Source organism: Mobula hypostoma, chromosome 7, assembly GCF_963921235.1.
Source record: "Mobula hypostoma chromosome 7, sMobHyp1.1, whole genome shotgun sequence".
Classification (NCBI taxonomy): Eukaryota; Metazoa; Chordata; class Chondrichthyes; order Myliobatiformes; family Myliobatidae; genus Mobula; species Mobula hypostoma.
Window position 1 is genome coordinate 68,447,576 of NC_086103.1, and position 27,883 is coordinate 68,475,458.

At 40.4% G+C, this 27,883-nt stretch overlaps 1 long non-coding RNA gene across 1 annotated transcript in view; it reads left to right on the plus strand.

The window, feature by feature from the left end:
* Positions 1 to 21,949: 21,949 nt before the first annotated feature.
* Positions 21,950 to 27,883, plus strand: part of LOC134348941 (uncharacterized) — a 37,055-nt gene continuing 31,121 nt past the window's right edge. Inside the window, exons 1-2 of the long non-coding RNA XR_010018531.1 lie at positions 21,950 to 22,002; positions 22,101 to 22,168. This is a non-coding gene — a long non-coding RNA (uncharacterized LOC134348941). The remainder of the gene's footprint in view (positions 22,003 to 22,100; positions 22,169 to 27,883) is intronic.

Consider the following 27,883-nt stretch of genomic DNA (forward strand, 5'->3'; position numbering starts at 1 on the left):
GTTTTCACAAAGGCAATTCAACAGCTTTAGTTTGCAGTTGTTTTTCGAAATTCATACATATTTCCAACAGGTCCAATCAACATACCATAGACAATCAATGTACCATGTGTGATCAGTACACTATGCACATCAATATACATCTGCAGTCACTGTACCAAGTAGAGTCAGCATACCACGTGCAATAGATACATCACATGGAATCAGTATGCCTTATACAGTCAATGGTCCATCTGCAAACAATCCATCATTTATAATCAATCAATATATCATGTGCAATGGATATACCATGTGCAATCAATCAATATATCATGTGCAATGGATGTACCATGTGCAACTAATCAATAAATGATACAAAATTAATGCTTAAAATGAAGAAAATTCCTCTTATCTTTAAGTTCAAATGGATTAATGATTTGAAATACAGGAAAAGAAAGAATATTTGTAAGTTATTAACATAACCAACTTAATTTATTTTAAACCTTAGGAATTGCATGAAGCAGATTTTCATCATTAATCTGAAGGGTCTGTGAACCCACTACAAGTTTCAAAACATAGCTAACTAAGGCAAGAATAAAAGCACTTGGGGAAACTAAAATACTGCAGCAGATTGGGAAACATTGCCAAAAAATGCTGGTAATAGATGTTAAACTCAAAAAATTCATTTTATTTCTTGGATTACTGTGAAATTTATGCTGTTCCCCCAGCCATACCATTTTATGGAACAGTAACAGCAACATGGAACTCTCTTTACTCCCATTTTGAATAGTGATATGAGAAAACAGGAAGAGTATAGACAATGAGATTTACAATAACAATCACATTACAATTATTTTGTGACTAACTTTTTTCATACAGGAATTTAAAAGCAAAAGAGTATGCAGATCAAATGTGCTTTTGCCGAACCAACTACAGAGCTGGGAATACCGTAAGAGTGTCCTACACTGTTAATATTAAAATCATCAAATATTCATTACTACTTATCGCTTGAGACTAATCACACTGGTATTGTGAACCAAATAGGTCTCTTCAGTTAAACTCATTTTATAATAACAAAACAAACATTAGAAGTAGAAGCAGGAAAAGGCTTTTTACCTCAGCTCGAACCCTATATCTGATGATCTCTCAATACGTAAAAAATATAATGATCTCAACTTAAACATACACAACAATTGAACCTCCACAGTGTTTTCGACCATCTTGTTGAGCCAGTGAGGTCTTGCGATCCAGAGTTATAGGGGAGGCTGAATAGTTAGGACTTTGTTCCCTAGAGTGTAGATGAGCTTTCATAGAGATATACAAAATTATGAGGGGTATAGACAGGGCAAATGCAAGCAGGCTTTTTCCAAATGTTGGGTGAGACTATTACTAGACATCGTGGGTTAAGGATGAAAGGAGCAATGTTTACAGGGAACATGAGGGGGAACTTTTTCCACTCAGAGGGTGGTGAGAATGTGGAATGAGCTGCCAGTAGAAGTGGTGGACGCGGGTTCGATTTAAACACAAGAGAAGTCTGGATAAGTACATAGACGGGAAGGATATGGAGGGCTATGGGCCTGGTGCAGGTCAATGAGATTAGGCAGAATATTAGTTCAGCATGGACTAGATGGGCCAAAGGGCCTGTTCCTGTGCTCAGGTGCTCTAAGAGTCTATATGAAGTTTCTCTTCACTTCAACCCTGAATGCTTGATTCCTCACTTTGAACAGTGACCTCTTAGAACATTTCAGCACAGTACACAATGTTGAGCTGACCTTTTAACCTACTCTAAGGTCAACCTAACCCTTTCCTCATACATAGCCCTCCATTTTCTATCCATCATATGCCTATCTTAGAACTTCTTAAATGCTCCTAATCTATCTGCCTCTACCATCAGCTCTGGCAGTGTGTTCCTGGCACCTACCACTCTGTAAAAAACCTACCTCTGACATACCCTCTGTTCTTTCCTCCAGTCCACTTATGATTATGTCCCCTTGCATCAGCCATTTTCACCCTGGAAAAAAAAGTGTCTGACTATCCACTGGATCTATGCCTCTGATTATCTTGTACACCTCTATCAAGACACTTCCAATGCTCATTCACGCAGAAAGGAAAGGCCCTAGCTCACTCAACCTATCCTTATAAAGCATGCTGTAGTCCAGGCAGCATCCTGGTAAATCTCCTCAGCATCTTCTCTGCAGTTTCCACATCATATAATGAGGTGACCTGAACTGAACACAATATTCCAAGTATGGTCTAACTAGAGTTTTATAGAACTGTAACATTACCCCACGGCTCTTGAACTCAATTCTGTGACTAATGAAGGCCTTCTTAACTTCCCTATCAACTTATGCAGTAACTTTAAGGGATCTATAAACATTGACCCCTAGATCCCTCTGTTCCTCCACACTGCTCAGAAGCCTGTCATTAACTCTGTATTCTACCTTCAGATTTGACTTTTTGATGTGAATCACTTCACATTTTTCTGGATGAATCTCCAATTTCCATCTGCCAATTTTCAGCCCACTTCTACATTCTGTTAACCTCCAGAATATCCACAACTCCACCAACCTTCATGTCATCTGCAGACTTACGAACCCACCCTTCTACCCACACAGCACTCTCTCCAATCTCTCCTTATAAAGATTCCCTGTTGCACGCAGCATCCCCTGCGCCCTTTCCAGTGTAATCATGTATATTCCATACTATGGTCACACAATATTTCAGATGTGGTCTTACCATTATTCTAGAAAGCTATATCATAACCTCTCTACTTACACATTCTGTATGTAATGAATGGGAATTAGCTAATAATGGGAATCATCACATGTCCATTCTTCTGTATTTTCACTTGCACGGATCCTTGAATTTGCACTGCAAGTTCCCTCTGAACTTTAGTATTCAATACAGCCCTGCTATTCATTGTGTTTCTCTGATCCTTCCCAAAATACACCATCCCTTACTTAACAGGATTAAATTTCTGCTATTCCTCTACCTTACAAACTGATCAATATCTCCTTGTAGCTCACAACTATCCTCCTTACTATCAACAACCCCACTGAACTTTATTCAATCTGACGACTTTCTAAGCATACCCCTTATATTCATATCCAAATGATGATGGCATATAGGAAACAGCAAGCACAAGGCTGGCGATTTTGATATGTATAACAGAATTGGTAAAGAAATGCATTGCTTAGACATCGATACGATGCAAGGAGTCTTCCACCATGTGCTCAAATGCACCAAAGTCATAAACTAGTTCCTCTTAAGCAATTTCAAGGTTCTATTACAATTACACATGGAGGCATTCTGCCCCAATGATTTGTTGAATTGTAAAGGTATACTAGGTGCAGCTAGAAAATGTAAAAGATGCATCTTCAAAGCACATCTCAAAATCAGGACAGCAGATAGCCTTAGGGATCTGCCAGTGTTGCTGCATTAATAGCAACAACCACATTTCTCTCCTTTCAGGAACCCATATGATGCTTTGTTTTGACAGGCAACCTTCCCTTCTCTGAAATGTGTCTCTGCAGATCTCAGAAACCTGGATAGTGGGTCCAAATGGACAAACTATTGCCCTGCTACAAGTACTAAAAAAAAAACTGCTGCTAGATACCTTGACCTCACTCAGCTCTCATCAACATTTATCCACATACAGATGGCTGCATTCAGGGAGATTTCTGCTTGTGACAAAATGCGAGACTTAAGGCCTCTCTGAATTTGATATGAATCCTTTCATACAGGAAAATGTCCCCTTCAGTTTATCACACTTAGAAATGTGATGCAGACCCTAATCTTCTGATCCTTTAAACTTTAGCTTTAAACTATGGTCATGTATACAGTTTATTTTTAAAACTCTAGATTATTTCAAATACATTCTTCTTCTAGTAATGTTTAATGGCGGTTGGCAGACCAACGCAAGGTGCATTACCGCCACCTACTGAGCACCATTCAAGCACACCAAATACTTTTCTTCCAGAAAGGATTGCTCCAGCTTTCCTTTTATATTTGTGTCACTACAACTGCTCATAGAACTATAAGCATTAAATCCCCTGATCATTAGCTAACCCCATCCCATTGTAGGATTTAAAAAAAGGGGAAAGGAAAAAAATGGAAAAAAATTAACTTTCTCTGACCATTAGCATTCCATTGTAAAAAAAAGCCTTAGTATTTACCCTTCCTTATAAGGCACTATTTTCTGCAGCTTTGAATACAATTTTATTTTTTTCTACCCTACTTTTAATTTGTGCTGTACAATTTATCACATCTGCCTCAAAAATAACACATTTTAGTTTATCAACAAATCCCTTGTTATAAAATCATGCACTGACTCAAATCTATCTGTATTTAGAATATCAATAGGTCCCATTGGCAGTCCACTGTACTTTATGAAGGGACTCTACATATGATATGCCCATTTCTACCCAGATACACCATGCAGCCACAGCTCTCTGATACACAGGACAGCCTGCTTAAGCAGAGCTATGCTCCTCTCCACAATTGCTAGTTTGGCCTAATGCCCTCTCCATAAATCATATTCTCCACCACATTTACAACACAGCTTTTTATCTGTTACAGATAGCTGCTACATGACCAAACTTCTAGCACTCAAAACATCACTGAGGGGACAACATATAGATTTGAACCATATAACTTAAATTAACCCTATCTGGCAACTTTTTTCATCAAATTTAATCAACACCAATTAGCTATCTATTCTTACTCCACCACAAAATACTTTTAAATGTTAAGACACTACAACATTTCCCCTGACTAAATTGTTTTTAACTTGATCCACAAATGTATCTAGAGGCACTCCCAAAGCCATTGTTATTCAATATAATTTCTTGGTGTTATTTTCCTTCTTCCTACAGCTTTTAACACCAAAGCTTTCTCACATTACTTATCATCTTTACAAACCACTCAGAGGGTCCCATCTCTTAGAGGTCTTACACCCACAATACCTCCTAATGCTTCCCCACCCCCACCAATTCCTAGTTAATCTAATTGGATTGATATCAGAAACAGGTCCACATTCAGAACTCAGCAATACCTGAAACTCTTCCTTCTTATATCTAAATCCTGTCTACAGTCTTCATCACTAACAGTAAACCACAACAAACCTCAATTCAGTACTTATTTTACTGTTTCCCTGAAACCTATTATTTGCCATTCTCTATACAACTTCAGTCACCCAGTACCATCTCCTGTTCACTGCTTCCATTTTCTTCACCACATCCTGACATCTCTACCCCAACAATCTTCAACTAAACTATTCTATGTGTCCTATATCTGCCCTACATCCCTATTTCAAATAGAACTCAGCTGAAAATCATTTGGAAGCATCTATTCAGACATGCACGTGATGTTAGTAAAGTCTATTGACCTTAATCAATTAACTGGAGTGTATTAAATGCACCAGCTGCAGCTCATTGTGAACTATCTTTGACCTCTCAGCTCAGCAACCCAGAGAACACTCCCGGACTCAATTTTGAGTTCTATAGCAGAACAAGAACTCAGAGTTACATCTAAATAAGGAGAAAGGTGTTGGAAATATTGAAAGGGACAAATAAAATAAAAAGAGGAAATATTAAAGGGTTTAGTAATTTAAAATGTATAAATTGCAAGTCTGGGATGAAATATATTCAAGATTGTTAAAAGAATCAAAGAAGGACAATATAGAGGCTTTTGAACCACAATCCATTGCAACTACTAGTATGATGAGGGAAGATAGGTGGATAATATTATACTATGGTTAAAAAAGGGAGGAAAGCATTGACTGCATAAAAGTAAACCATTTGATCTTTGACCACAGGCATGTTATTGGAATCAATTTGGAAGGATAGAACAAACTTCCGTTTAGAGCCTAAGATATAAGCCATATGAGAAGGTATCAGCCCATTAAGTCTGCGAGTCTACGCTGCCACTTATAAAGACGCAGATTAGTGAGTGAGTGTCAAACTGAAGTTAAGTAAAAGTCATGTGTGGCTAACTTGATTGATTACTTTCAGGCTTAAATTGGGGACAATGCATATCATGTGATCTACATGGGAGCAAGACTTTAGACAAAGTCTCAGGTGGCAGGCTAGTTAAAATGTAAATATCATTTAAAGTAAAATTGGACAGCTATATGGACAGGAAAGGAATGGAGGGTTATGGGCTGAGTGCAGGTTGGTGGGACTAGGTGAGAGTAAGCTTTCGGCACGGACTAGAAGGGCCGAGATGGTCTGTTTCCGTGCTGTAATTGTTGTATGGTTATATGTTAAATGGTTATATGGTCCTTGAGATGCACGAGTGAAATCTTTGGGCTCAAGGTTGATAGGAAACACCTACTGGCTGTTTTTTTTGTGATGGGAAGGCTTATGTGGGGTCCCTAAAGGTTTGGAGGCCAGACTCTTGATCTATGTACAATTATATTAATGTTAAACATAAGAGAAACAACAAAAAAGGTCATGTGGTCAATAGTTTTAGAGAGATGGATGCTGATTTGGGCTGAAAAAATGGCAAAAGGAATTTAAACCAGAGAAATATGAAGAAATGTATTTGCAGAAGCAACACACAATAAATAGAAGAATACTGTGGGGAACAGATAGACCTTGGAGTGTATGTCCACCGATCCTTAACAGTAATGACACGATGTTAAGGAAATTAAAAACAAAACATGTGGGTGCTTTGCTATATTTACAGAGACATAGAATATAAGAGCCAGGATGGCATTTATTTACAATAAGAGTTAGATTACAGCTTGAGTCAATGCATTGTTCTGGTCACTACATTACAGGTAATGTGATTGTGCTGACAAAGGTGCAAAGGAGATGTATATGGATGTTGTCAGGACTGGTAAACAGACTATAGCTATGAGGAAAGATTGGATGGTCTGTAGTTTTTTCCTTTGGGATACAGGAGGCCGAGGGAATTGGACCAAATCCCTAGCAGGGAAATTCAAACTTTGCTTTTAGCACTAGGGAGGGTTAGTGGTGGTGGGGTGGTGGGGTGGTGGGGTGGTGGGGGGCATTGGTACTCAAGTGCAAAGTCAGAAAGATCACATATTACGTGCAGAGACACACAGCACAGAACGTGAGTGCAAAGCTAGCAATAAGGATAACATGTTTACAGAAAGGGGGCAGATAGGACCACTGACTTAAATTGCATCCATTTCAATGCACATAACATAACAGGCAAGGTGGACAAACTGAGGGCATAGATTGCCCCTAGGGACTGGGATATTGTGGCCATAATGTAAGCATGGCTGGGAGAAGGGCTAAACAGGCAGCTCAGTGTGCCAGGATACCAGTGTACTAGGCTTGACAGGAACAGGCAAGAATGGAGGGGTTGTTGCCTTTCTGATAACGGAGAACATTACAGCAGTGTTTAGAAAGTATATTCACGACGGATCATTTAATAAGGCCATTTGGGTAGAACTTACAAATAAGGATGGGATGGTCATCTTGGTAGGCCTTTCTCCTTGGCGTTTACTGAGGAGAATATCATAAATGCCAAAGAAATTAGGGGAATAAGTAATGGCAGTTTGGATCATATACCTGTTATAAAGAAGGAGGTAGTGTAAAGCACATTAAACTGAGCATATCCCTTGGGCCTGACCAAGTGCATCCCCTGACCTTACAGGAAGCAGGGGAAGAATTCACAAAGACCCTTGTAGAGATATTTGCTGGTGAAGTTCCTGAAGATTGGAGGGTGGTTAATGCTGTTCCATTATTGAAGACAGGATAGAGAGTTACAGGTGGCGAGGAAAGTTACTGGAGGGAATTCTGAGGGACAAGATCTACCATCACTTGGCTAGTCAAGGGTTGATCATGAATAGTTAGCATAATTTTTTTTGTGCAGATATTTTTTGGAGTTTTTCAAAGAGATAACCAAGGGGACACATGAAGGTAAGGCAATGGATGTTCTCAGAATGGGACTCTAGTAAAGTCTTTGACAAGGTCCCACATGGCAAGCTGATCCGGTTAGGTTGCATGGGATTCAGTGGGAGCTAGTGAGGTGCATTCAGAATTAGCTCAATGATAGATAGCAGAAGGCCTGCGAGCAGTGGGGTGCCCCAGCTGGTAGTGTTGGGGCCTCTGTTATTCAATATTTATGTGAATGATTTGGATCCGAATAGCAAGCTTGCTGATGAGGGAGTTTTGTTGATAGTGAAGCAGCTTACAATAAATTGTAAAGAGATCTTGATCAGTTGGGGTGATGGTGTGAGGAATGGTTATCCATTTCACCCATATCTAAGTGTGAAGTGGTGTGTTTTGGTCAGTCAGACTAGGGCAGGATTTATATGTGAAAGATGTGGCACGGATGTATATTGTGGAACAGAGAGACTGTCAGGAAACGTAGTGGACACTTGACCCAAATGCAGAGTAGCAGAGACAATTATCAGTATATGATATTTTACTACTAAAATGCAAAATAACATGTCTCGAGGGGCCACATGACAAAGGAGAACAGATAGTTAACATGACCAGTCAGCAAGGTAATTGAAGGCTTGAGCAATTGTTTGAGGCTGGCAGGTTCACATAAGTGAATGTCTCAACCCACTATCAGGTGTGGGTAAGCGTGCCCAACGAGGGTCACCATTTGAAAAAAAACAGGTGGTAAGGCACAACAGCAAGTTAGTGCAAGGGGATTTATTTAGCACCAGGTGGAAAAAGTGCAAAAGCTGCCCAAAAGTTGTAAAGAAAATGGTTACAAGTAGGCAAATGGAAAAAAAAAACGCATGTTCAAAAATTTACGAACATACAGAGGCTTTCTCTATAACACACTTTGTCTTTAACTTTCCAATATAACTATCCACCAGCCATCGAATACAACCTCCACACCTCTCTAGCAAAGCCAGACTCAGGGTTTAAATCTGCCTCCACCTGGCCAAGAAGGACCAGGAAATTCTACTGTTGGTCTGGGGGTGGGGTTGGTAATCATTATTTCAGATGCAGAATTGGAATATTTTAAACAGGGTTTCTAACATCTTACAGTTTTATTCCACAACAATTGCCTTAGTTAAACCCATAGATCAGTGTCCCCATGCTCAGATGAATATAAAAGAATAATACATCCCCACCATTGGTGTTGCCTGTGTAGGGTATAGTGCCTCTGCTCCCACTGACTCAGGCATTATTTTAGGATCCCCCAAACTGTCCCTTGGGGCTGTCCTGCTGTCTACAATCTGATGTAGTGGTGTGAGTGAAAATAACCGAAACTGTTTGGAATGCCTGTGTCTAGAATCCTTATTTTTATGAGTCATAAGCCAGTAAAGCACATTAACTGAAGGGATTGTTTTGATTGGCTAAGCTAGCTATTGATTTACTGTTGGGGTGTGTAAATGGCGAACTCCCAAGACCCACAGAAAGGGACGGGAAAGTGTGTGAACTACTGGGAAAACTAGACCAGGGCCAGAACGAGAAGGAGTGACTAACCAGGCAAAGTGGCAAGGTAAGTGGGAGAATTAGCATTGCCAGCCTGTTCGGTCACGTGCGACAAGGACTGTGGATGAGAGCTGGGTTTAAATGGGCCGCAGGTGGTGAGTTGGAAATGAGTGGCGGGTGGAGAGGGGGAGGTGCCTGCCTGTGCAAGCCTGATAGGACACACACCCTCCTACAGTTGGCACCCGACTGCCCGGGTGATCTATTTGGGTCTGATGGAGCTCTTTGATAAGTGATAGATTTAAAATGATACCATACCCTTCCCAGTTGCACACCTCACTGAATCCATCAACCGGCGATCCGTGTGTACTAGACGACCTTCCACCATGCTTTCTTCTGGAGCTGCAGGCTCAGCTGGGTTGAGTGATCCATGGAAAACGGGCTTGAGGTAGGACATGTGGAAGGCAGGTGTGATCCTGAGGGATGGTGGTAGCTGGAGATGCTAACTGACTGGGTTGATGCAATGGGTAATCTTGAAGGGTCCAATGAACCAAGATGAGAGCTTGTGTGAGTCAGTGTGTAGGGGTAGATCTTGGATAGACAGCTGGACACGATCCCAAGTCCAGAGTGGTCTGGCTGGGCACTGATGACGGTTAGCCTGGCAGTAGTAGGCATGGTTGGCAGCAAGGATAGTTTTCTGTGCCCTCTTCTAAACATTACGGCATCAGCGAACCAGGGTCCTAACAGACCATTACTCCTCCGTGGGAACCACTGTGGGTTGGTAGCCATGAAGCACTTCAAAGGGTAATGTACCTGTGGCAGAGGAGGTATGTAAATTGCAGGGCAGTTTGGCCCAGAGCAGATATTTCTTCCATGTGGAAGGGTTAGAGGTAGCTAAGCATCACAGAAACTTCTCCACTAATTCTGACTGTCGGTCGGCCTGCGGGTGACTGCCAGAGGACAAGTTCACTGAGGTGCAGAATTCTTGTGAGAAGTAGGAGATAATTTGTGGGCTCCCATCCAACAGAATGTCCTGGAGGAAGTCATGCAGGCGAACTACATTTTGGAGAACCAGTTCCGCCGTTCCAGTGGCTGACAGAAACTTAGGGAGAGCAGACAAGTGAGTCGCCTTGGAGAATAGGTCCACCACTGTCATGAGTGCAGTGGCAAAACTGTGATGAAATCCATGGCAATGTGGGACCAGTCATCGAGGAATCAGCTGGGACCACAGTAGCCCAGACAGCTGCTAGTTGGAGGAATTAGTGTGGAGACATTGCGGGCAGGCAGCACAAACTGATGTAGATTTGTGATCATGGTAGGCCGCCAGAACTGACGTCACAGAAAATTCAGGGTCCACCATGTGCCTGAATGGCTGGGGTGGGCCCGCTGGAGTGCTTCAGAATGTACGCCCACCAGCACATGCATGGGTTTGTCAAGTGTGTTAGCCAGAGCAGTCTTGTGTTGTAGGGCCTGCCAGATCTGATTCTCAAGGTCTAAGATGATTAGGGCTAGAATCTCAGAGGATAGGATGATAGGCTGAGGGTTGATCTCCATTTCAGCTGGTTCAAACTCTCCAGACAGGGTGTCCGCCTCAGTATTCTTTGAGCTGGGTTGGCAGGAGGTTGTGAAGTTGAATTACTCAAAGAAGAGGGCCTACCAAGTCTAATTTGGTGGGTCTGTTGTATGGATATGAGGTTCTAGTCATCCATCCAGTTCAGGAAGGGGTCAGTGCTTCCCATTAGCTAATGTCTCCACTCCTCCAAGGCCCATTTATTGGCAAGTAGCACCCTGTCTCCTACTCCATAATGGTGCTGTGTAGAGTTCAACTTCCATGAGAAGAAGGCACAGTGGTGTGTCTTTTCATCCAGTCCTCATGGAGAGAGGATGCCCACGTCAGATGTGCCGACCTCTACCATAAAAGGTCTGGAGGGGTTCAGTTGGGGAAGTGGTGGCGAAGAGTCTCTTGAATTGTTCAAAAGCATGGTCCATGGCAGCAGACCATGACGTAGATGATTTGGTAAAGAGGTTGAGAGGAGAAGTGACTTGGCTGCAGTTCCTAAGGAAATGGTGATAGAAGTTGGAGAACCCCAAGCAGCACTGTAGCTGTTTGAGGGAGAGTGGTTGGGGCCATTCAACGACAACACGCACTTTCTCTGGGTCCATGGGATCCCATCCACTGCTCGGATGGTTGAAAACCCAATGCAACTCAGCGGTTAAAATCTTCATATTTATTGCGAATGGTTGTGTTATTGTTTGTTAGTGACGGCCCAGGTCAGAGCTCACCCAGTCAAGAGGGAAATGGCAAAGGTAATTTTGGCTCAGTCCGTAACGTACAGAGACGGCTGGAACTTGAATTGTAAGATGCACTGCAAATGGAAGTTGTGGCACTGGGCTTGGGATCCATTAAAACGTTTGGGCACTGGAATCTAGGGCTCTGAGAGAGGAGGTTGACTGGCATGGGGTTGCTGTATCGAGACGGAGAGTTAGTTGAGAGTGGGGAGCAGATGGTCAATGGTTTCCTGTTGCTATGGGATTGTGCGCTCCTGTCAGTGGACAACTTCCTTTAGGCAAGGTACTCTGTGTGGTCAATCACTGGTTCACTCATCTTGTCAGGAATTGTACAGGATGCTTGATTCAAATGCAGAGCAGTGGAGACAATTTAGCAGTAAACAACATTTTACTGATAAAGTTCTAATTAACAAGTCACAAGGGGCCAGAAAACAAGAGAGAACAGATACCTAACACAACATGGTTGAGGCTGGCTAGTTTGCATTAATGAACAAGGACTGTGGATGAGAGCTGGGTTTAAATAGGCTGCAGGTGATGAGTTGGAAACAAGTGGCAAGTGACTCCTATTAGCTGGGTGGAAACAGGGATGTGCCTGCCTGTGCAGGCCAGGCAGGAAACCATGAGTACTAGTGAAAGTGGCTACTTAAGTACACAGGGTGGTGACAAAGGCGTTCAGCATGCTGGCCTTTATCAATCAGGGCACTGAGTTTAAAAGTAAGGACATTATGTTGCAGTTCTACAAGTCACCGGTGAGCCTGAAGTTGGAATATTATGTCCAGTTTAGGTCACACTTTTATTAGAATGATATTGTCAAGCTTGAGAGGGTGCGTAAGATTTGAGGATACAGACTGGACTTGAGTGCCTGAGACACAGGGAGAGGTCGACCCCACTGGATATCCCCTGAATGCCGGAGAATGAGGAATGAACCTCATAGATGTTTATAAAATCAAGAGGGATAAGGTAGATGATCATAGTCTTTTCTGAGGGTTGGGGAGTCCAAAACTAGAGGGCACAAATGGCAAAATAAGAGGGGAGAGGTTTAGAAGACCAGAGAGCTAACTTCTTTGCTCTGACGGTAGGGTGTACTTGAAATAAGGAAGAGGGTACAATTGCAATATTTAAGAGGCATTTGGTTAGGTATATGGAGGGAAAGAACTTGGGGACAAGGCCATCTATGACTGGCTGGAGGGATGCTGTAGTTGCCATGGACCAGATGAGCTGAAGGGCCTGTCTCCTTCCTGTATTACTTCTTGATTCTATGCACTTTAATAATGATGGTGCTTAAAGGAGTAAATAAGAAGAATGTTCTTTTACTTGGTAGTGGGTAAAGATCTAAAGCAGTCAGATCAAAGGGGAGCCAAGTAATTTTTTTTCACCCAAAAAGTGCTAGGTGTCTGGAGCTGCACAGCTGAAAGAATGGCTGAGGTAGAAACTCTCACCACATTTAAGAAGTACTCCTATGTGCACTGGAAGAGCCGCACTTGGCAGGCAATAGATTAGTTGCCATAAGGGGTGATTAGATTGGATGGCTTTTAGAGCTGAGTAGTTTTACGTAGTGCTCAGTGACAAGGAGAACAAGGAGGTCATGTGCATAAATCATTGGAAGTGGCAAAGCATATGGTGGAGCATTTCACAAAGAAAATAACTTTTTATGTGGAAACCAGGAGATTGTGTTGGATCTTTATAAAACATTGATTAGGCCAAAATGGATTTTGATCACATTCTGGAACCATGCGAAAGTCATAAAATGGCTCTAGGAATGAGTACTATCAGTCTCGAGGTTGAACTAGAAAAGTCAGAGTTATTCTCTGTTGAGGGGGCAACTTGAGATGAACTTTGATGGAGGTGGACAAAACGTGATGGGCTCAGGTAGGACAAAGAGAAAGAAGCTACTCTTATTTGCAGATGATTTACGAACCAGTGGATTCAGATTTAAACTGATCATAAGAATTAAATAGACTTGGATGCAAACTGGTTAGACAGAGAGTGCATATGATTGGTACTTACTGCCTATAAAAGTTATGGAGCCGATCAGATGTTTGAACAAATATGTGGCTTGGCACATCAAGTAAAATAATTTTGAGGGCTCTGCTGAAAGATGATAGAAGTCTGACTGACTAGATTACTCTACAAAGAAAGAACATCAAAAAGTTGGCTGAATGATTTCCTATTGTGCAATAACTATTCTACTTAGGTTCTCACACTATTAGATAGCACTCTCTTTCTCCAGCTTTGTGAACACATTATTCTCTTTAATAACCTATCTTTATAAATAACTTTCCATATAATAAGTTTGAAACCAGCAGAAATGGGAAAAATCATTACAGTGAGGTTATATTAAGTTTCATATGCTATCTCTATTTCAGTGCTATATTAGCCTTAAAAACATCACTTGAATATATATCAGAAAAAAATATAATTTAGCATATTATAATGGAACTTTCCAAATTATTACTCAGTATACAAGTTAGGAGTGATGGGAATGGTTATTTAATTAAGCAACCTATTGAAGTCCTAAATGAACTCCATAGAGAAGTAAACTCTAGAGTCAAACAAATTGAATTTCTAAATAACATCCATAATAGTTGTTTATATGTTGACATTTCATTTTACCTGATCAGCACAGTGAAGAATTTTCCCACGCCATGAAATTTGACTAATGAACTTGATGCTGCAAATGTCTTCTGTCGAGCCAGACACATGGAGCATATCAACGCCGAAACTAAACTGCATTTCAGCTGTGTTTATACTTAGAACATGGACCATTGCATATTTTTTACAGGACATAATCACAAATTGTTTTGCTATACTAAAGCCAGGGCAACATTGTGAAAATCGGGGGCCAATTTGTATCAAATACAATTGATCATAAAGTAGGATTATTTGTAATACTGCCCCAGTTAAAATATTAGTTTGAATCGAACAGTTAGATTTCCAATGGTTATTTTTGTTCATATTTAACTCAACGACTTATATTGGAATTATCCTTTATCCTTGACTTGTCAATTCTTTCAACTGTTATCCTAAAAAAAAACTCCAGCCTTTTTCCTTCATTCTAGTCACTTTTTTGTATTCATCAATGATAAGTGTAAAAAATAAAGATATTAGCAGAGCAGGGAGAGCTTGTGGAATGACAAACTTATTATTCAGAAGGAACATGGAAAGAGAAAGGGAATGCATATCAGATACATGCCACTTCAAAGTCTATTCCTCTATCTGGTGAAATGTATTTTTAGAATAGCTTTTTGAATGTTGAATTGATGGGGTTGAGAGTTCTGGAAAGATTAAATTTGGTCCAAAAGTCTTGGTAGGGGCATAGAGTCATAGCGTTATACAGTACAGAGACGGGACCTTTGGTCAAACTAGTTCATTCTGACCAAGGTGCCCTGCATGAGTAAGAGGACTCAAAATTCTTCACCCTTATTTTTCGTGGTGGTTAGTGTAATGCTATTACAGAGCCAGCTGTAAGGTTGGGGTTCAATTCCTGCTACTGTCTGAAAGGAGTTTGTACATTCTCTCATGACGGTGCGAGTTTCCTCCGGGTGCTCTGGTTTCCTCCCACAATCCAAAGACGTACAGGTTACGGTTAGTAAGTTGTGGGCCTGCTATGTTGGCACTGGGGGCATGGTGGCCCAGCACAATCTTCACTGATTTGATTTGATAGAAAAGACACTTTTCACTGTATGGTTCGATTATACATGTGGCAAGCAAAGTTAATTTTTTAAATCTTAATTTATGACCATAACCAAAAAATATTCGTATAGAAACTTCAATATTTTCAACTTGATTGTCATGCTTGCAAAGCACATTTTAACTGTAGTCAATGCTGTGACATAAATGCAACTCTCAGTTTTCGTACTGCAATATTTACAAACCCAACAAGTTTAAAACAAATAGACGATCAGGTATTATTGGTTGAGGGATATGAGTTCCTTAGAGTGAGGGAAACTTCTGCTTTGTTCTTGGAAGAGTGTTGTATGGTCATAAACAAGACAGAGGAGACTGAATTAACCAAAACTCTCACTACTGGGAAGCATGCTGCTCTATTGAAGCAAAGATTTAGAACATCGGAACTGGAGCACAGCTGTCTTTCCTCTTTGTTCCTGAAGAGGGCTCTCCAGGAGGCTGGCAACCAAAGGACTCATTGCCTGGCTAATTTTACCCATGTCAGGAAAAGGGAGTTAGATTAAGGTCGACAAAAGGAATGTCAGAATAATCAGGGGCTACTCTGATGCACATCATGCAATATGAAACGTAGTAAGTGATGACAGCAATTAATATCTTTACTGACTATTCTACTTTTAATAGAGATAGATGAGGGGTGATTGATAAGTTCGTGGCCGAAGGTAGAAGGAGTCAATTTTAGAAAACCTAGCACATTTATTTTTCCTACATTTACACACTTAGTCCAGCGGTCGTGGAGCATACGGATCCCTTCTTTGTAGAAGTCGGCGTCTTGGACCTCCAGAAGTGGTCCATAGCAGGGGTGATTGATAAGTTCATGGACTAAAGTGGAAGGAGATGAGGAGAAACTTAAAACTTTCTTCACTTTCACTCAGAGTTGAACTGCACGTGCATGTAATGAAAGCTGTATAACTTCTCTCCTTCTACCTTAGGCCACGAACTTATCAATCACCCTTGCTGTGGACCACCTGGAGGTCCAAGACGCTCTTGTTACATGCACGTGCAATTCAACTCTGAGTAAAAATGCAGAAAGTTTGAAGTTAATAACTCATTTCCTTCTACCTTAGGCCACGAACTTATCAATCACCCCTGCTGTGGACCACTTCTATGAAGAAGGGATCCGTATGCTCTGTGACCGCTGGACTAAGTGTGTACATGTAGGAGGGGACTATGTTGAAAAATAGATGTGCTAGATTTTCTAAAGTTGAACTCCTTCTACCTTAGGCCATGAACTTATCAATCACCCTTCGTAAGAGATTGTAGATGCTGGAATCTGGAGCCACACAAGAGGTGCTGACAGAACTCAGCGGCTCAGGCAGAATCCATTGGAGACAAATGGACAGCAGATCCTTCAGGTCAAGGGGGTATCAGTGTAAAAAGGAGGATGAAAGGGGTGGAGGAAGAATTGGCAAGCGATAGTTGAATCAGGTGAGGGATGTGATAGGAAGGTGAGGGTAGGAATGATGTCAGAAACTGGGAGATGGTAGGTAGAAGTGACAAAGGGGCTGAAGATGATGGAACAGGATAGGATTGTGAAACGTGGGATGAAAGGAGAGAACTGGCAAGGAGAACCACTGGGAGGATTGTGTGGGTGATGGGCCAGTGGGGAGAATGGGGGAGGGGAAAGACTCAGGGTGTCTTTGCCAATTAAACTGTTACAATTACATTTTAAATGTAGTAATTTAACAGAATACTTACTGTATGTGTCAGCATGAATTTCAGGTTTCTTTTTCATTTTTGAATGCATCCTGACATTGGGATAATGAGTTTTGTTAAACAACAAAGAAGTCTTTGCAATTCACAGACAAAATAAGTACAAGCCTAAATCAGCCTTCTCCATTGAAATTTATCCATTACAACACATCTATAATACAATGCCCAGTAAAGTAAAACACATTGGAAACTACACTGAAATCTAAGGGAAGCTTTGATAACAGCGGAGAAAGTCTTCTGACAACAGAGCACTGGCCTTGGGAAATCTGTGCTGCAGTATTCATGGGCAATTCAAAGCAAAGAGATTCTGTCTGCTGAACTTGTATAGGAAGTCCATTGATATCAATGGATGAAATCATCTGGCAGAGAAAAGTTTGCACAAGCTTTTAATTAAAATCCGACTGACTCAACATAACTGAAGCCAAACCAAACTTAATCTGTGCTGAAGGCTAAGAATTGTCCTGATTCTCAAGCCCAATGCACATAGTTGGGGTTGAAGCTGGGTAGCCAGGATCAGAGTGAAGGCTGCTAGGGTACGAGGCTCCCCCAGCTCAACAGCTAAGGCTTCCTCCTTGGTGCCCACACCCCGAGAGTCCACTCCTCCGAGAATCAGTTCAGAACTGGCTCCCAGTCTCTGCTCCCACTCTCGTCTTACCAGTGCGTGGAGGCTCTTTGCTGGTTACACTAACACTGGCAATGAAGTCAAATGACAATAACTCTGAGCATCAAAATTACAGAAACTGGAAATCCGAAGTAAGACCAGAAAATGACCAGGAGATCAGGCAGTTAATAGCCACAGAAAGAGAAATAGAACCAATGCTTCACGTTGAGACTTCTTCATATTTTTGTAAACAACTGGTTGGTCTGGCTTGACTCTGGCCAGGGTTCTTACAATTTTATTTAATAAGCTAAATAAGGTTTGGGTCCCTAGGCACCTTGCTTTACCTGTGTTGCATTGGGGGCAGGAATAACAAATGTCATAACTCATCCAAGTGACAATAAAACACTCTGAAGTGTAAAGCTAAGATGAGGGAGTATCCTTCTAACAGAATACTTACAGTCCCCGGTCCTCAACCCTGTGTTCACATAAATGAGTATTACTATCAGGGATTTTGATCAATTTAACTGAAAAATTTTATTTGCAGAGTAAGCAGTTGACGTTTCAGGCTGAGTCCCTTCATCAGAACTTGATGAAAGGTCTCGGCCTAAAATGTCGACTGCTTACTCTTTTTCCATAGGTGCAGCCTGGCCTGCTGAGTTAGTTTCTCCAGCAGTTCATGTGTGTCCCGTAGTACGATGCTACCTCCACTATACAGTAGGAATGGTGTTACCTGGCTGATGTGCAGTATTAGATTTATGCCACACGTACTCCACAGTGTTGCGGTAAAAATGTTCCACTTTAGTCCCATCCGACCACAAGACCTTCTTCAACATCTTTACAGTATCTTCTAAGTGATATTTTGCAAAGTCTTTGCAGGCAAGGATATGCTTTTTTTTTCAGCCAGAGCTTCTTCCTTACCACTCTTCCATTAAAACCCTTTTTGTGCGAGTCCTTAGAGATTGTGGAGCCATGAACCTCATCTCTAGTTGCAGTCACTGACTTCTGCAGCTCACTCAGAGTGACGGTTGGCATCACAGTAGCTTTTCTTACAAGCGACACTCTTTTCTGGCAACTAAGTTTAGAGGGATGGGCTGACCTAGACAGTGTGGCTGTAGTTTCATATTTTTCCACTTTTTCACGATTGACTGCACTAAGCACCGAGGTATGTTCAGTGCCTTTGAGATAGTCTTGTATCCTTCCCTAGATTTGTGCTTCTCTGTTAGCATTTCCCTGATTTGCCTTGAATGTTCCTCTGTTTTCATTTTGGTTTGGTCTGTTGAAAATCTACCATATTACTGGACTTACACAGAGAGGGGTATTTATTCAGGTGATCTTCAAATTTTCTACATCAACAAATTGGATGAGTGGGTAAGGTAGTATACAGTTTTGTACCTAAGGAAAGTTATCATAGTAATTACAAAGGGGATGAAAACTTCTTCAGCCTCACAATTTTAGTTTCTAATTTTTAACAATTTGTAAACTGGTTTTGGAATTTTTCTTTTGATTTGAGATGATGCACATCTGAGATCTGAGATTAGCTCAGAAAACTCTGCTTCAATATATTTCAACTTTATATAATGGGACTGTAAAATGTGAAAATAGTTGTGATGGCTGAATACTTTTTCAAAGCATGGTATGAATATGTAACTACTTACTCCCCATTGCTGTATGAGACTACAAGTTATTGTTGGATGAATAATGATAGATGAACGAATTAGAAACAACTGACTTGTTTTGTTAATGTGAAGTTATTCTATTTTGTTTTCAGAGGAATTGGGGTAATATTTTTTTGAGCTTGGTCTCTGCATTCTAGCACAGCATAGTGAGGTAGACAATAACTTTCTCTCCTGCCCTCATCATTGTGTCTGAATTCCAATTCCAAGCTAAGATAGCAGTCTATCACATCTACTATACTAATAGCATTTTCCCCAAATTTTCACATAAGGAAGAAAAATCAGTGTCAAGTTTTATCATTTATGTCCCTCCTTACTAAGAGTTAAGCTGAGACTGATCACTTCATCTGACAGCCAGAAGAGGCTGAAGGGACATCATGCTGGGTTACAGTTCCAATCCTAAAATGAGTTGATGCATGCTGTTGCACAGGCTTTTTAGAATCTAGTAGCTCAGTTCCCAGATTTTCCAGGGCCTAATAATATTGCAGTGGCTGGTGTCCAAAGGTATCTAGTGCAGTCCATGCTTTAGGATAAACACAGGATGTGTTGGAAATCTTCAATGGTTATGAACATCTGTGAAGTGGGAATGAGTTAACATTGCAATTCATCGGATCTGGAAAAGACTTCGGTCATCACATGCCTCTGTTCTTGCCCTGCTCTAGTGCTACTTGAGAATGGGCCATAAGCCACTCTAGAATTATCTCTGCCACTGTAGAGCAAGATACAATTAGCAGGGAAATATTCCAGTCTTTGAACAGTATTTACAAGCACTCAAACAGGTTGAAGAGAAGTATAAGGAAGTTTCATGGTGTTAGAAAAGTTAAATTCACATTGAGCGCCATTGTATAAACAGAGAATATGAATCAATACACACTTCGTTGCAGTTACAAAGTGTGTTCCTACTTAGCGTTCGCTTATTCATTCAGATGCCATTGCATGATGGAGTGAAATAATGTCCTTCCATTTGTTGGGCAGAGACAACAAAAGTCAACTGTATTACAAAAATACATTTATCATGATGTGATTAGCTCTGATGCTCTTTTCCCAAGTGACTGACTACTCCTTACAGATGGATGGCCTACTCTGTTTGTGTGTTCACTGCTGTCCCACTTATTTTCAACGGCACCAACAGAATTAAGGCAATTCATGGCTTCTGTCCAATTTCACTGTCCCAACGTATTCTTGCACCAATGATGAACAAGCAGTGCATTGAAAACGGTATGGAAATTTGCACTTTAGTTGTTTTTAAGTACAAAATTCATATGTACAGCATTCATAATGATCATATGTAGAGCATATTCCTATGGAGATATTTGCAGTTATTAGAGAATTACATTGTTTCTGATGATTCCCCTATTAAGTATCACATTTAGTCTATGAATTGCTCCTGTACCAGTACGAAAACAAAATAAGATATTATATTTCTAGGCATTTGATGAGCTTAACTATGAAGAGGCAAAATGTCTTCTAGATAACACAGCAAGTCCAGTTGCCTTGATTTACAACTGCTTGATATTCAATGACCTGGATGACTGAGAACCTTCAATGACATATAGGTTCATTTAAACCCAGTAAGTGACAGAATATATCAAATAAATGTGAAAGGAACCTCTAACTTTTTTTGGGAGTTAAAATTTATTTTGGTGCAAAAAAAAGTACATATTGCAAATACAGCATTATAGAGTTAAGAAGATCCTAATAAATCAATTTGTATGTTTTTGTTTTGGAGATGCATTCCCAAAGCTTTGGCTGTGCTGGGAAAAAACTTTTAAAAATCCCTGTAGCCATATGAGTTTTTCTAAACTTAACTTCCAGATTCAGGCAAGAAGCAAAAACTAGATAAGGAAATTACAACAAGGAATCACTGTTTCCCATTATTATACTTCCTGTTTAGTACTGTAAACATTAAAGGTCATCCACACTAAAATTAGTAAATATTGAGTAAGTTTGGAAAACTGACCAAATCGTTGATAGAAATCTAAAAATAACATAGAAATGAGAAATATTTAAGTGAACTCTGAACCATATAAGTTTAATTCTCTGGTCTTGTGCTCTCAGGAGGGCTCTAAACATTAGCAGCATATACCAGATGTGAAGTTTTGATTATTACAGCTAAAAACGACAACAACTTGAATGTCGTGGAACACAGTGTTAAATTGTTAATAAGTATTGTGCAACATTTATCCAAGCTTTCAATACAGCCTTCATTTTGTTTATCAGAAGTTGATGTTGTAACATTACCCCTTGTGTTCCTGCAACTCGGAAACTCCTACATTATTGAAAAGGAAATGAGGCAACTCCTCATTGTAACTCATGTTTCGGAAATATTCTATTATATGGAAGGATTGGCAAGGTGGTTTTAAAAAAAAGGAGAGAAAGAGAAAAAGTTATGAAGAATTGTCTAAATAATGTCAGTTCAAGCCATTAAGAATTACATTGCAAAGATAGGAACTTTGACAAGATTTTGGAGAACTGTCCATATATAACCGGGTGATCGTCGAATCTTATTCATTATCGTTATAAGTGTACTTAGGCATCCATCCGGGTAATGCTAGAGTAGTTGTGCCTTTAAGTGGAGACGGTGATGTCATTACGCATGCGCAGGATAGTGGGGAGGCCACTTTTGTTTTCTGCAGAAGAAGCTGGTGGGGCTTTGGGATTAAGTTCCTCCCAGAGATGCTGGCTATGGTGAGGAATGGTGAGTATTAATTGACGAGATCCATGTGAATTCGTTTATGCTTGTTGGTGAATCGAGAGTATCGGTAATTTGGCATGTTTTACATGTGGATGCTTTAGATTTTCACGAGTGAAGGCATCGGCGCTGGACAGCGTGGCTTATGCAAAGTTCCTTACCGGCCAAGTAGGTCAGTCTTCCTGTAATTTAACTGCCAGGCAATATCTTGTAAAGGTTGTGCCAAAGTGTACCTTTTGTCTAACTTTTATTGTATCATGACTGATAGTGCATGTAACAGCGTAACATGAATGTTTAGTCTCTGTTCAGCACATGTGTATGTCTTAAATGAGATGTATTTGCTTACATTTTTCACTGTTATGTATAAGATACAGGGTTGGTGGGATTCTAATGTTGTTTGTATTGTGTTCCTTGAGAATTACCACTACCATATTAGTTCTGTATTAGTTTTGTGTGGTTTGCTTTATGTATTTTTTATACTGCATTCGCAATTTGTCGATACACAAGGGTGTGGATCGAAAGTTAAACTGAGATTGTAATGGCAGGAACTGGTTGTAAATTCGTTTGTTTTGTTTTGCGATCCTCTTCTGGCACTTAAACATCTAAAACAGATAAAGGAATTAAAACCCGAATAAGTATTTGCTGTCCTGAGTGTGTACTTTTCCCCAGGCTACAAAACATATATACCAGGAAAAGTTGCAAAAATGATATGGGAAATGTGTATAAGTATAACATGCAGAGAGATTGACGCATCACCTTCCCATGAGGGAACCTAATTACAATCTTCTGGCTGACCTGTTAAGGGGTTTGCTGTATATTTTATGAAGAGTTTATAAAATGTCATGGGTTGTACATTAATGCGCTAACTTGGAGATGAGTGCTGTATTTTCATAAAAAACAGAAAATGTCAACTTCACAAATGTGTATCACACCTGGGAGAGTTGCAGTTGTAAGTTTTCAACTGGAAATTATTGCCATCATATTAAGAACTCAGCAGAATCAGTCTTATTCCTGCTTTGTGCATTTAAAAAATCTGCACAATGGTTCAAATTTCTCATTTGTAATTAATAGTGAATGAATGAAATTCACTATTCATTACATTTACAGTTGTCAGAACATTTTGCTATAATTACAGGTACTGTCTTGCATCAAGGAATTTATTTTGATATCTGTGAACAAGACAGATTATGGATTATTCCCATCAAACAATCTTATTGAGAAATCCAGAATGTAGAACCAGAGGTGGAATAATTAATTAAATGTTAACTCATGTACAACTTTAAGAAACTCTCATGTGGTATATTTAAGTGAATAAAACTGTACACCAGTAGGCAAGATTTTCCTTGAAAGGCAATTGTTTGAAACTAATTATTATTATAGGCATCTGTTAGACTCATGAGACCATGGATTTGCACCCTGGAAGGTTTCCAGGGCGCAGGCCTGGGCAAGGTTGTATGGAAGACCAGCAGTCCCCTCTCCACGCCACCGATGTTGTCCAAGGGAAGGGCGTTAGGACCCATACAGCTTGGCACTGGTGTCGTTGCAGAGCAATGTGTGGTTAAGTGCCTTGCTCAAGGACACACACTCTGCCTCAGCCAAGGATCGAACTAGTGACCTTCAAATCACTAGACGAACACCTTAACCACTTGGCCATGTGCCAACACGCAAAACTAATTAGGGTAACTCATATTGTTACAAATTTACTTACTCTTGAAAAGAATACCCCAAAGTTTCCATGTTTGTTAAATTGATATTGAGGGGAAAAGTAGCATGTCTTTAATGCCAAGTTTACTGGTATGTGCTCAGTTCACATGTATTCCGTAAATGAATAAACTGACAAGGCAGCATCTTCCTATATTCTAATATGCAGACCATCAGAAATTGCTCGGTGATATATGCTGCAATAACAGCAAATACAGATAGGCTCACTATTTGTGTCGCCGCAAAACTTAGAATCTAAGATAACGGTAAGAAAAATATCTATATTCTTTGTTCAATATGGGAGGGATGAATTAGCTTTCTGAAAACTGACAAAGTAATAAAAATTACATCTAATAGCGAATGGAATGAGCTGTTGTGGAAGAGTAATAACAGAATTCCCAAAGGTTCTGCTCTGGAACTGTACTACACAGAAATGCTCCAAAAAGTCATATTTATAAAAGTTCCTGACATCAAGTTAAGTTGCAATGTGATAAGCAAGGGAAAGATTGATAGAATTCAAAGGATTTAATAACAGGAAAGGATGGCTAAATGGTGGGTGTATTTTAATACGTATCAGTGAACATTACGGAGAATGAAACAAGCAGCATGTAATGTGTATGCACAATAATTGGATGTCTCTTTACAGAAAAAAATGAGGTGGATTTCTGAGTAATTACTACTCACTTGATGAGAGTATTTTATCAATGTGAAGCTGTTACTAAACAGCCAACAATGTATTATAATGCCTGGATTTAACTATGCGCTGAGGGAAATTTTATTAACCTTATATGGTTCATTTGTAAACTCAGATCTGGGCATGACATAGTCTCCAGTTCAATTCCTTAAAAAGAATGATAACTCTTTGGAGACAATACTGAATACTCTGGATTAGTAAAGCTATGAAAAAGTAGTCACATAATTCACTGGGGGGGGGGGGTACATAAAACTGAAGAGTTTAAAAGAGAATTGAAAGATTCCAAACCATTGAAATGCTTGTATAATGTGATATGAACATTCTTGGATTGTTCCCACTCAGAACAAGCAATTGAATACAAAATTAACAGCCCACACTTGGAGGCTGAGCATAAAAAGCCACCCTCTTCCTGTAAAGAATTTAATTTGCAGAACATGTTTCCTATAGAAGTGTGGTAATCAGCTCCTGAAGCTGAACTGAATAAGTATTTACTGGAGATTAGAATGTAAAGGCTTAAAGCATTGAGAAAACAAACATGTTCAAAAAAACCCATGACACTCAATACACTGTTATAGCAACACACACAAAATGCCAGAAGAACACAGCAGGCCAGGCAGCATCTATGGAAAAGAATAAATAATTGATGTTTCGGGCCAAGACTTTTCATCAGTTCTCTTCAGCATTTTGTGTGCATTGCCTGGATTTCCAGCATCTGCAGATTTTCTCTTGTTTGTGACACTGTTATAGTTATCCGTTAAAATGAAACAAGTATCAATGCAATGTAAGATTCACTTAATATGTGATGTTTAAAGAGTCAACAGAAAATTCAACCAGTTTTACTTTGTTGGCCACTTCTCAGAAGAATAAATGGGTTGGTTTGATTTCAAATAGTTGAAACTGTGTTAGTCATGCAACAGGATCACAGATACCCAGAGCACTTGTTATTTATTCAATTCTTTTTCATGGTCAAATTTCTTTTTCAGAGTTTAAATCTCAGTGGAGATTTAAGGAACTGCTAATTCAACCAAGAAAATTTTCCCTGTTATTTGGGCTAATCAGATTGCTTACAACCCAAAGTTGGCCTTTTGGAGCAGTTTACAATTCCACCCATGTTTAGTTACACTCAGATTATCCCCAGTGTAAATGGTGAAGAAACTGGAACTCACCCTTAGCCTTTTGGTAACAGTGCCAAAGACCAGAGAAATCCAGAGATGCTGACTTGGCTGAAAGCTCTGATGAAACAAACAAATGAATCTCAGCATCTGGCCATTTGCTTTGGGATTTATTCATATTTTCAAAGAACTCTTGTTTCAGCACACTCACTATCCATTAAGAAGCTTACAGTATTCAAATAAATATTCAAGCGTGACCTACATGTGTAAATCTGCCGAAGATTTTCCATCAGATTTTCCCAGTCATGATGACTTTTAGAGGCAGTAAATGAATTTTACCAAAACTTTTGCAACATTAAAAAGGATTCCTCTAAGGTATGAATGGTATTTATAGGAACACTATAAACACATAGCAGCACTGAAAGAGTCTCTGCAGCCTCGCACGTTCTTGCTGACTAAAATGCCTATCTGGATTAATCCTGTTTTGCTGCATTAGCCCATATTCCCCTAATCCTTTCCTGCCATGTTCACGTCCAAATGTTTTCTAAATGCTGTGATTGTGTCTACATCTGCCACTTCCTCTGTCAATTTATTCCATATACCCATCACTTGCCTCTCAGAATTTCTCTCATCATAAATCCATGGCCCCCAGCTTCAAACTCTCCTATGCTTGGAAAGAGACCGAATAACCACCAGTTCTGTGCCCCTCTAAAGGGTCACCCTTCAGCCTCCTGCAGCCCCGAATAATCCCCTTCTCTCTTTGTAAATAAAGCTGTCTATTCCAGGGAAGATCCTGGTGAATTTCTTCTGCATTTTTTTTCACTCTACTACCTCCTTTCTTATAGTGTGCTGACCAGAAATGGACATAATAGTTCAGTGTGACCTGACCAATGTCTAACAGAAACATAGAAAACCTACAGCACAATACAGGCCCTTCAGCCCACAAAGCTGTGTTGAACATGTTCTTACCTTAGAACGGCCTAGGCTTACCCAAAGCTCTCTATTTTTCTAAGCTCCATGTATCCATCCAGGAGTCTGTTAAAAGACCCTATCGTTTCCGCCTCCACCACCACCATTGGCAGCCCATTCCATGCACTCACCACTCTCTGCGTAAAAAAAATTACCCCTGACATCTCCTCTGTACCTACTTCCAAGCACCTTAAAATGATGCCCTCTCGCGCTCGCTATTTCAGCCCTGGGAAAAAACCTCTGACTATCCACACGATCAATAGCTCACATTATCTTGTACACCTCTATCAGGTCACCTCTCACCCTTCATTGCTCCAAAGTGAAAAGGCTGAGTTCACTCAACCTATTCTCATAAGGCATTCTCCCCAATCCAGGCAACATCCTTGTAAATTTCCTATGAACCATTTCTATGGTTTCCACATCCTTCCTGCAGTAAGGCGACCAGAATTGAGCACGGTACTCCAAGTGGGGTCTGACCAGGGTCCTCTGTAGCTGCAACGTTACCTCTCGGCTCTTAAACTCAATCCCATGATCGATAAAGGCCAATGCACCATATGCCTTCTTAACCACAGTGTCAACCTGCACAGCAGCTTTGAGTGTCATATGGACTCAGACCCCAAGATCTCTCCGATCGTCCACACTGCCAAGAGTCTTGCCATTAATGCTATATTCTGCCATCATATTTGACTTACCACTATGAACCACCTCAAACATCTGGGTTGAACTCCATCTGCCACTTCTCAGCCCAGTTTTGCATCCTATCAATGTCCCACTGTAACCTCTGACAACCCTCCACACTATCCACACCATCCCCAACCTTTGTGCCATCAGCAAATTTACCGACCCATCCCTCCACTTCCTCATCCAAGTCATTTCTAAAAATCACAAAGAGTAGGGGTCCCAGAACAGATCACTGAGGCACACCACTGGTCAACGGCCTCCATACAGAATATGACCCTGTCTGCAACCACTCTTTGCCTTCTGTGGGCAAGCCAATTCTGGATCCACAAAGCAATGTCCTCTTGGATCCCATGCCTCCTTACTTTCTTAATAAGCCTTGCATGGGGTACCTTGTCAAATGCCTTGCTGAAATCCATATACACTACATCTACGGCTTTACCTTCATCAATGTGTTTAGTCACATCCCCAAAAAATTCCATCAGGCTTGTAAGGCATAACCTGCCTTTGACAAAGCCATGCTGACTATTCCTAATCATATTATGCCTCTCCAAATGTTCATAAATCCTGCCTCCCAGAATCTTCTCTATCAACTTATCAACCACTGAAGTAAGACTCACTGGTCTATAATTTCCTGAGCTATCCCTACTCCCTTTCTTGAATAAGGGAACAACATCTGCAACCCTCCAGTCCTCCGGAACCTCTCCTATCCTCTTTGATGATGCAAAGACCA